Here is a 12,205-nt window from a genome sequence, read left to right as displayed (position 1 = left end):
CTTGACAGATCTACTTGATTTGCAAAGTATGGTCTAAATCTCAAAGGCTTCCACATTCTGCCTAAAGCATTTACTGCCCATATAGTGTCTTTTTAACCCCAGTCCAGCTAATAAACATTCAATTATAGACAACACATAAAAAACAAAATAGGATCAAATTAGGATAGCTCTGCTCAGTATAAGAAGTCTCAACAACAAGTTGCCTGACCTTGAGGCTCTCCAGCATTTGAAATGCATCCATGTATGTTTAATCACTGCAGCATGGTTTAAATGTCCAGAAGGCATTCCCTCCATACCTTTATTTTGTGCCAACCATGCCTTCAAACCCAGTGGAAACCATGGTAGCATGTCCATATTTGTTAGGGACCATATCATTTCAAGACAGATTTACAGAGACCCACAAATGGAACTGGCTAAACTCCAAATCACACTAAACAAAGCCAACTATCAGTTTGGCACCTATTAGAGAACATCTTCCATTGCCCTGAGGTTCATATAAGATTCCTAAATATATGTGAAGTCCTCATAAAAGAGAACATCATAATTCTGGGAGATTTTAACCACCCACTCAATACACTGGAGTACCTATACCTCCAGAAAAGTGTATACTCAAATGATTTTGGATCTAATAAATAATAACTTCATGGATCAGACTGTTGCCAACCCAAGTAGAGGTCATACTATTTTTGACCTATTACTCACAAATATAGCTTCATTATGCACAAAGCTCCCCGTATTTTCCTCCCTGTTAAGTCAGATCATAAGCTAGTAACCTTCTCACTCAAAATCTCTAAACCCACCGAAACTAATCAGAATTCAAGAATTTTAAATGTAAAATTCTCATCAAATTCACCCCAAAGTTAACTGGCTTAGCCTTCCTTGAAAGTAGAGGCACAGTTAGTTGTAGACAATGGCAAGGGGTAATTTTTGCAAGTGTGAATTGCCTTGGATTTTCTTACTAGTCCTCTGATAGTACCTGAAAAACCCTTGTTATTAAACCTATACTCCAACATGTTTAAACTAACGTGTAACTTAAATCCAATGTTACCAAAACATCCTATTAAAGCTGTCACAATGGTGATGGAATTAATGGAGATAGTGCTGAAATGTATATATTGACTTTGAGGGGGAACTCTGCCAATAACTACGAGGAGTGGCCATGGGAGCAGCATGTGCCTCAGTGTATGCAAATTTAGTCTTATGGCCATGGGAACATGTTTAATTCTGTTTACTACAAGCACCGGATCCTTTACATTTGCATCTTTTAAAGGGAAGTAAGGACCACTTACAGGAGTTCATTAAGTATTTGTGCATTGCCCTCAATTTCATTCAATTTACTCACCACCTTTCTGAAGAAGAATGCAACAATACTAAACGACAGAATAAATAGGACCTTGTCTCAGCAATATACAGAAATCCCACCTTTTCATACTCCTATCTGCACTGCATGAGTAATCATCCTTGCATCCAAAAAGGAGTTTAGCGAAGGGACAATTTGTCATATTGGCCCGGATCATATCCATCTATATTTTGTTCCTCGCACAGACTAATAAGCTTTCTGTGATGTTTCTGCAGAGGAGTTAGCCACCAGTATGGTCAATGAGAACCAGTAAGAAATTATTCAGGGTTGGGATACAAAATATGTACTTCTGATTGGCAATGCAGCAAGGAACTCGAACGGTGCCCCAAATAAAACCCCAATATGAAAATTTTAAGAAAGTAATAATCCTGAATTATGGTCATGAATCGGGAGAACAAAAAGAATTATGAGTATCAAATGGAAAATATTCACTCGCTACCCAGAGATGGAAGAAAAGGTGGGTGACCAACCAACTTTTCTATTCAAAAGAGGAAAAAAGATAAAGGGGAAGTTAGACAAACAAAAAACTTACTTTACTAGGAGGGAGATATAAATGTGTTTTTTGCCAACAATGCAAATGGACGTCAGAGGGAGAGAATATTGACCTAAGGGCATGATGGAGAATGATTAACTTTAATAAAAAGAAAGGAAGAAGTCTTCAGAGTCGAGTGCCGCAAAAAGGTTTTATTTACAATAACACACATTGAGCTTTCATCCACAGGTAATAGGACTTCTTCAGAACAATATAAGTTGCAACAGACTGAATTTTTATACCTGTGGGTGGCAGCTCAAATAATTAATGACATCATCACCTAATTAACTGTTCAACCCCTCTCTATCACAAACAAGTGTCAACTTATAAAACTCTTTAAAACTAGTCAAGATAACATAAACATAAAACTAGTCAAGACAACATAAACAAACATTTTCATTTAAATAATATGTTGGCAGTTCACAATAACATAATGTAACTATAAAACCTCTCTAGAACAAAATACTTTCCCCGGGATTCATGAAGCTTGCACCATGCGCCGGAGTAGCGTCGGCGATCTAGCGCCAAATATGGCCATCGAGCGATTCAGGTAAGAGCACGTGTTTCCACGTGCATTACCAGCGTATGCCAGAGCTGCGCAGCTCCCAGAGCATATATGCTAATTACCACATGCGCATCAGTGTAGCATGCAAAGGAAGGTATATAGCGATTCATGAAGTTGTGCAGGCATAGCGTAAGCATGTAGAAATGTAAACCAAAAAAAAACGGTTTACATTTTGTCAAACATAAAATCGGAGCCATGAAAGCGGACCAAACTTACATATTTTAATGTTAATATATGCCAATGGCTAAATATATAGCCAATGGCATAAAACAACATGCACAACATATAAAAAATAACATTTAATGTCATGGCCACACCAACGCAAAGTAAAACCGCAGTGCATCGGTGCACAAACGGGATCACAAGGAAAATATATTTAGATGTCATAAAACTGTATTGTAACGCAATTCATGATATCCCCATAATAGTCAATGGCATGCATGCTACACCACAACCATGATGCAAGGGTTGCTAAGGGTCTGTGACAGTGTTCTGTGCGGTAACTAGGAATTAGCAGTCAATGCCATGCAAATGAGTCAAGTAATACTGAATCGCAAACGCCCCTCCAGCGTAAGGATGTACCACATGGCATAGCATTACAACACCGAGGAGTGGCCTGGAGGTAAATATGACATCAAGAGAGGGGCGCGCCACCATAGCTGTAAGCACATTGGATCATTGCTAATCCGTGTTGCATGTTGCTAAGCAAAGCCACAGGATAGGGATGTGGAAGTAGCCATAGCTTTGCTTAGCTGAGAGCACACAAGGTAATCGAAAGTTCATATGAACGTGGATGAAAACGCACACGAAACCCGATAAACGGCTGTGTGCAGCGTGCACCACAGCTGAAACAAGAAGGATATGGGAAGACAATAAGGAAATGCTGCAGCATGGTAATTGGAGTACAAGTGAGTAATTAACACCTAGAAACTCACAGTGAGCCATAGACAACAGCTAACAATGCTGCTAGCAGCTACCTGCAGAGCAGTAAAGGGGAGGTGCCATACAGCAAAGAAAAGAGAACTATCACAGCAGAACAAAGCAAACTTGCAGTAGATCAGCTACATAAAACATTTCCCAACACAATCCTGAGTTGTGGAAGCACAAAACAAGAAAGGCGGTGGCTGGATGCATGCCTGACAATGGGAGGTGAATCGGGTTGAAAATAGAAGTAAAGGGCAATAGATGATTCAAGGCAGACAAGTGTAAGTCAACACCAAAGGCCTCACAATAACAGGACCTGCTGTAAAACCAATAATTAAGATACCCTGCAGCTGGAATAGCACAAACACACCCAATTACACCAGCAACATCCATTGCACAATAGTATAAGGTGTGAAAGCCCCACACACACACTTGTGTATTCCCAGACACTCTGCACCATTGGTGTATACAGACGGGGAACGTTTAATATGTATATGTTAGGGGCTGCCAAAGCTTTGATTCACCAGCATGTGTTGGAGACTGCCGGTGGTGTGGAGGATGATGCTGACAACCATCTCAGGCACTGGAGGAGGAGATGAGTGTTCATACCCAGGGTAACCTACCAGGGGCTACATGATCTGGAGATAGTAGAGCATTACAGGGTGGACAGGGACATCATACAGCAACTTGTTGAGCTGTGCCGGCCACACCTCAGAGCCAGAAGTAACAGAGGGGAATCCATCCCAGTGGACACGAAGGAATGTGTAAGCTTGAGAATACTAGCGACAGGTACCTTCCAAAGGCCAACTGGGGATATCATGGAGATCTCACAGGCATCAGCATCCAGGGTACTCCACCAGTTCCTGGATGCCATGTTACCACATGCCAATGAGCACATATACTTCCCCCGAATGCAGTAGGAGTTGGCCAGCAATATGCATCTATTCCACCATGTGGCAGACTACCCGGAGGTACTGGGTGCAATAGACTGCATGCACATACACATCAAGTCACTACCTGGTGAGCAGGGTAGGTGCTACATAAACCACAAGGGATTCCCCTCCATCAACTGCCAGGTCATGTGCAATGCCCAGGGCATTATCATGGATGTGTGTGCTGGCAGCCCTGGAAGCTATCACAACTCCAACATCTGGCATGCCTCACAGCTGTATCAGGTATTTGCCAGGAGAGACATCCCATATGGCCACCTGGTGGGGGATGCTGGCTATGCACTGGAACCATGGATGATGACTCTCATCAGAAATGCACACACAGCCACGCAAGAACACCATAATGAGGCACACGCAGAAACCAGAATCACCATAGAGCATGTGTTTGGGATGCTGAAATCACGGTTCCGTCACTTAGACATATCTGGTGGAGCCATGCGGTACTCTCCAGGAACGTGTGCCCACATCTTCATAGTATGTGCCATGCTACACAATATGATCCTGCGGAAACAGCTGCAGCAGGGACAGAATGGTGAAGGCGCTCACAGCCCACCACCATTGCCAAGGGACCCACAGGCACAGGTGGACTCAGACCATGAACACCCTGTGCTAGCCCCAGTAGGCAGATAGAGGCATGCCCAGTATGCCCATGCCTTGGCAAAGAGGGAATGTATAGCTGTATAGCACACACACTGACAGTGTAGGTACTCATGGACTGATACCCTTCTCCACCTGCACACACAGCAAACATAGATGGCACGCACACACGACCACCTGTAAATTGTCATGTATAGGTGGTCTACTGTGTGCATCTTACATAGGTAGCCCTCAACTATTGTACACACAACCGCCATTAAGTCAATACCTGAACAGTAAATTAAGCTGTCAGCATGTGTCCATACTGTATGTACAGGTTCATAGATACATAGGTAGGTACATGCCCAACCGCCGAGGCCACTCATAAGCATAGGCAAAACGTGTCTGGTGTCGCCACCCCATCGATCAACTAACTGTCCCTCTGTGGAGCAGAGCCACTTGCGGGATCCCTGGGGTGTAGCTACTGTTCACCACCCACTCTGCAAGGATTCCCTGGAGTGTTAGTGAGGGGTTTGTATAATGTAATCAGGGATGTAGTTCCAAATAATGGGGAGTATCCCTGGCAGGAATCTTCACAGATGTGTACATGTTACATAGTATACCTTAAACACAGCTTGCATATATAGATAGTTCTCCGCAGAATAATAAAAATGTGGAACACACAACCATGGAAATGTGCGTTAATCACCCTTGCACTACCAGTGCCTGCTCTGAGAGGTAAGATATCACTGAGTATTTATATATGTTTTATGCTTACATGAGAAATAGTGATTTGTCCACACGCCACCACAGTCCCTATCATATCCATTTATTTTAGAACAACTATCAAGGAACAATTTATGCAAAATATATGGTTGCATTTGCATAATTATATTATTTAACATTTATATATGGATGTGATAGTTAACCTATTAGGGGCCTGGATATACTTATATTAATATTATATTACTGATCTATGAATACATTGCAAGTTTCCATTTTGGGCTATTGGCGGATCCTATATAGTTTTTTAGCTGGATACACTAGTAGATTTTGACTTTCAAGGGATTGGTTAATTAATATTATACTGATTAGTAAAATGGATGGTTGTATTATTCATCACAAACTTTTTATAGTTTCTAGTTGGATGCACCAGTGGACTACTGAATTTCAGGAGGTCTAGGGACCAATATTCTACTGATTATTAAATACATATTTGTATTATTTATTTAAATTTTTAGGCACTGGATTCTCAGTGCAGTCCCTGTTGGATTGTTGCTTTATACATATATATTACTAACAGTACCAAGTGGGGAAACTATCAGTTTGTTGGTCATTGGTATTTGAATAATATGAATCTTGAGCAGATTTTGAATGGGTTATGTGCTGATAGGCATGATCTAGGAGTATTTGGTGTCAATGACATGTCAAGCAGTAACCAAAATGGCTCTTATATAGATCCTACTAATGGTTGTGACTTGGCTTTTAGTAAATTTAATAAGGACTTGAGGAATCTCAGAGCTAACATTTGGCACTTGAGACTATTCAAAGCGTACATACAAAGAGACATCACTCCTAGAGGCCTCAGAGTCAGGTTGCAGCCCTTGGTTGGCAGGTCAGAGGACAGGCTGACAAAGGAATGGAACCAGGCTCTTCATCAATCCTCAATGATGTTTGTTAGAATTTTAGCAGCATACTATGAAAGAATGGTGGATATCTGCTTAACAGAAGTTAAAGCTTCTTGTGAGGAGTGCAAACGCTTTGAGTCACAACCAACATATGCCACCTTAGTTAACAAATTATCTAAGGATTTGGCTTTTTTTGGCCAGCAAACTAGGGATCGAAAAATCTGCAAGTTCAACAGGGATTGCACTGACTATCAAAAGGGTCACCCTTTTGACACATCAAAAACAGTTAGATTTAGTGATATTGGTCAAAAGACACCTGGTACAAAACCTAGGAAGAGACCACGATCTATTCTGAAGTCTACTGATGCATCCTTTGCTAGTACCTCTGGTGATGAATCATCATGTACAGATAATGATGGTAACAACCATTGAGAATCACCAAGGAGAAAGAAATCTAACACTAAAACCCCTTTAGACATATATCAAGGCGACGAGGGGGTCGCAAGCACAAACATAAATATAAGAAGCAATTCCATGGAGGGTCTGATTTGAACACTGTTGAAATAACTATACCTGGCTCTCATAACGTATTGAATTTATCAGATGTACCATTGACAGATGCACAAACGACTTTACTTAATAAAGGCCTTGGCTTCATCCCCGGTTTTTTTAGTCATGAATATAGTATTGTGAATTATGTACTGTCATTTTGTCATAATCTGAATCTTAAATTGTTCTTTTCAGGTCATGTCTCTCAAAGATCTCAAGAATTTAGATTTCTGAAATCGGATTTTCAACCTCCGATGAATAAATATGTCTCCATATTTCAACAGTCGGTTATCAAGGATTTACATTTTCACCATCAGGAATCATGCATTCTAGGCCAAAATATTTCCACATTGGAAAAAACTGCTTTAGAAGAACTTAGGCATAATCATAATATCACCATTCTGCCTACAGACAAGGGAGGTGCTGTCGTGGTCATGAATATTGTGAATTATCTTAATGAGGGCAAAAGACAATTGGCAGATCGTAAGTGTTATATGCAGATGTTTATTGACCCTACATTGATATACAAGAAGGAAATTGATTCCTTCTTACAAAGAGCGGAAGAACAGGGCATCATAACAAAAAACATAGTAAAACATCTTACTGTTCAAGACCCACAAAAACAAATTTTATATCTTCTGCCAAAAATACACAAGTCTATTACTAAACCCCCAGGTAGACCCATAGTGTCGGGCATTAGCTCACTAACAGAACCATTATCTGCTTTTTTAACACATTACCTTCAGCCATTATTAACATCAGTCAGGGCTAGATTAAAGGACACGACACACTTCCTTCAAATCATTGAAGACACCCATCTTGAACAGGGTTGGCTTATGTGCACATTAGATGTAAAATCATTATATACAAGTATTCCACATTGGGCTGGGTTACAATCATTACAATATTGGTTTGAAAAATCTGATTTGTACCCACCAGGATTCAATACTCTTTTGATCTGCATGGCAGAACATGTGTTAACCAAGAATGTTTTTTATTTCCATGGTGAGTGTTTTTTACAACTACAAGGTACAGCGATGGGAGCTTCTTTTGCCCCTATTTACGCGGACCTTTTTATGTCCTATTTTGAGGAGTGCATGATTTATGATCTATCACACAACATCTACATAGTTGAAATTGATATTTGGAGATGATATTTAGATGATTGTTGGATGTTGTGGAGGACGGATATAACATATTTACATGAATTTATACAATATTTGAATGATAATATATGGGGTATGGAATTTACTGTTACATATGATTATAATACCATCAATTTTTTGGACGTTACAGTTTATCGTAATGAAGACCATACTTTGAGTACTAAAGTATTTCGTAAATACCCACAATACAATACCTTGTTACATGCTTCTAGTATGCACCCTAACCACACCATCCGCAATATACCTAAATCTCAGTTCATGCGTATTAAATGCATATTTTCATCTGATGAAGATTTTCAAACAGCCAGGATTGATCTATGTTGTAGGTTCAAAGACAGGGGATATAGGGACAGAGATATTTCTGCAGCCACTGAATGGTGCAATACCCTGGATAGACAAACATTATTACAATACAGGAAATTAGATGACACTGACAAGGACTCTACTATCAGGTTTGTGACTACTTATGGTAGAAATCACCACTTAGTGAGAGATATTTTGAACTCCAATTGGAACATTTTGTTGGCACATGATGAATTAAGAACACTATTGGGTACCAGATGCCACATGTCTTTTAGAAGAGGTAAAACTTTAGGGGGGTTGTTTTCCCACTATAAACATAAAGAAGGGGGAGGAGCCATTTACCAACAGACAACCCTTACAGGGGATAAATTATTAGGCACCTTCCCATGTGGTCATTGTAGTTCTTGTTCTCAGGTCTACACACTTAAGGAATTCACCAGTGCCAACACTAATCGTGTATATCAGACTAGAATTTTTGCCAATTGTAGTACCACATGGATTATATACTTAGCTACTTGCCAGTGTCAATCATTTTATGTGGGACAAACATCAAGATCACTCAGAACACGCATGACAGAACATAAAAGTGACATCAGGAATAAGAGGGATACTAATGCCCTGTATAGACACACCATGAAACATCCAAATGCACAATTCATGTTCATGGTTATAGACAAAATTGTGGGGGATCGAAGCCACCAACAGGGTTGGCATTCTATCTTGAATAAAAAGGAACAATATTGGATTACCAACCTTGGGGCATTATTTCCGCCAGGTCTGAATGATCATTTATAAATTGTTATCGGTATTCACTAATATTGATTTTGGACTTTGGAATATTCATTCTTTATATCATAGTTGTTTATTAATATCAGGACATAATTTAGGTTTAGAGAATATGTTATTTCCTGTGAGTTTTTAAATCATGGATCTATGCTGCATAGATTGTAAAAATATCATTTTTCACATTTTATGTTTGTTTCACTACTTATGTTTTTGGGAATTGGTTGTTTTTCTGATTTCGGTGATTCAGTTTATATAGGGGTCATATCATAATTGGTCAACTATTGACCTCAGATTAACACAACTCTCATATATTCATTTGGTCATTACTATATACAATTACCATGCTTACTTTTTTCTTTTGAGTATATTATTAGCCCAACCTGATCGGCATTAAATGATGATTATTAACATATGGCTTAATTTGTTCCGTGAACATACTATAGTAATATTATATTGAATATATTTCATTTTTTTATGGCTCGTTATATGTGAATTATTTATTATTTATAATTAATTAAGTTTTGTTTTAATATTGTCAGTTGGATTCTGACTTTATACTTATTATATATATTATTCATTCATGAAGAGTTTTCATTTTCATATGTATTTGAACATTCCAGCCACCAGGTTGGGCTAGACCACTATCTCTCAGTTAATGAGGGTCCACTATAAATATAGCAAGTACTTGTGCTGTATTGAATTTCTTTTTTTCTTTTTTGCTTATCCATTGATAAAGGCTGTGAGGCCAAAACCGGTCTGGTTTGGTTATGATTTTGGAATATGTTTCGTAACTAATAAAGGATTTTGAACCATTCATGCTTACTATCGTATTTTGCTGGTCGTTGTGGTTGTATGTAGTTGGTTTGACCGAGCACGCCATCCTTGCGAGGCATTTTAGTCACATCTGGACCTCCTTACCCTCATCTAATGCCTTGGTAACTGTCTCTAAGAAGTCCACCAGGTTTAGGATGCATGATCCGGCCTTAACAATGCCAAACAGGGAGGGGTCAAAGGTTGGGAGGTACCCAATGTCTCTGTGACAGTGATCCATGATGTGCACCATAGCCTTGCAGACCAGGCTAGTCAGGCCTGTAGGGAAATAGGTCCCATGGTCCGTTGTGGCACCAGCTTTGTGGAGTGGGATAACTGTTGCTGTGCGCCATTCAGGGGGCACTATGCCCGATGTGAGGCTATTATTGAACATGGTGCATAGGTGGGGAAACAGTACGATCTGAAGTTCGTGTAAAACGCAGCCTGGGATGTTGTCCGGTCCCATGGATGCTGTGATATTGCCTTTAGAGTGTGCAGCTTTGAGAGGGATCTGCCAGGATGTTGCCAATATCAATTGTTTCTGTAATGTTCGTGCCTTTGTGCTGTAACTCAGAGCAGATCTGGTTGTTGACATTGAGATATGTGACATAGCTATAGAATGCTTTGTGGTTGTTGTTGGTATTAGTTGCGTTATAGTTTTCATAGCTAGCTTTGGAGGATCTTATAAGGGATCTCACCTTCTTACTGAGGCTGGCCAGGGATCTCCTCCACGCATGGTATTGTACTCTCATTTGCAACAGTGTCTTCCTCCTGTAGTACAATATGTTTATGGCAGGGGACCACCAGATTGGTTTAGTTAATTAGGAGTATAGCGTTCTGGTTCTGTTTGGGATAGCACAAGCCATGCACTACTGTAAGTGCTTATAGAGTGCATTTGTGTAGGATTCAGCAGTTGTAACAGTACTGTCCATCTGCATGGGTGTCATGACCTCCACCACGTCTGTCTTAAAAAGCATGTAGTTGGCCTTATAGACATATTATACTGTGGTTCCCTTAATGGGGGGTAGGTGCGGGATGTGGATATCAATGGTGTTCAGAACATGGTCTGATCAGACCAACGAGGAGTTGGCTTCACGTGTGGAGCACCAGTCACTCATGTTGGTAATGACTAGGTCTAGGATATTATTGCCCCTGGTGGGTGTGTGGATATGTTGAGTCAGGGCATTGGTGTTTATGAATTCCAGAAACCGTTGAGCTAATGTGTTGGTACACGAGTAGTTTTCCCAGTTAATGGTGGGGTAGATTCAGTGAGACTTATGTGATGAGTGTGATGTTGTGCAACTGTGTACCTTCTCCACATGACAGTCAGGGTCAGGCTTAGTTGGAGAGACCTTTACCTCCAGTTTGGCTAGATGAGTGCATCTCTCACAGGTTGTAGTGTTGGGTGGGAGGCAGAGAGGCTTGTCTGTGTACATGAGGCAATGTGTACATTGCCTCAAGATGTCCAAATTCATCAGATAGACAGGTGAGAGCACTGGCAGTTGACTCTTGGACATGCCTGAATATAGAACTGCATTCACCTAGATAAGTGAGGAAAGTGAGTACAAGAGCTACATTACTCTATGCAAGTGAGAAAAGTATGTACAAACATGTTCACCCTTACCTGTAGGTAATGAGGAAGACTGAGTGCTATAGTAATTATTAGCTTACGTAGTGTTTACAAGTCATGAACAATTGCTTAGCATGAATAAGCAATCCAGATAGGGTCTTGGATAATATAAATACATGGCCCCCTCCCCCCAACAGGTACACAAGCATATATCCATGTACACCACAGGGCCCCTGTACCCACAACTATGCAGGTACAAGCTGCACTCAATCTGCATGGGACCTGCCCTCATCACAGGTTGTATCATACATATATGGCAAAACAGGATGCTCTCCACGTACACATCATGTAAAACATAGCTCCATGTCAGGTTGTGTACACACTGAATGGTGCACACCAACAGGTATCACAACCCACAAAGGGGGAGACACCACTGATAATGGGAAATACTTTACTACTACCCTGCTGAGTCTGGTCTGGAAGGCC

The sequence above is a fragment of the Protopterus annectens genome, chromosome 7.part0 (assembly GCF_019279795.1).
Source record: "Protopterus annectens isolate FY-2018-M chromosome 7.part0, PAN1.0, whole genome shotgun sequence".
NCBI lineage: Eukaryota > Metazoa > Chordata > Ceratodontiformes > Protopteridae > Protopterus > Protopterus annectens.
Note: the sequence above shows the minus strand (reverse complement) of the source record.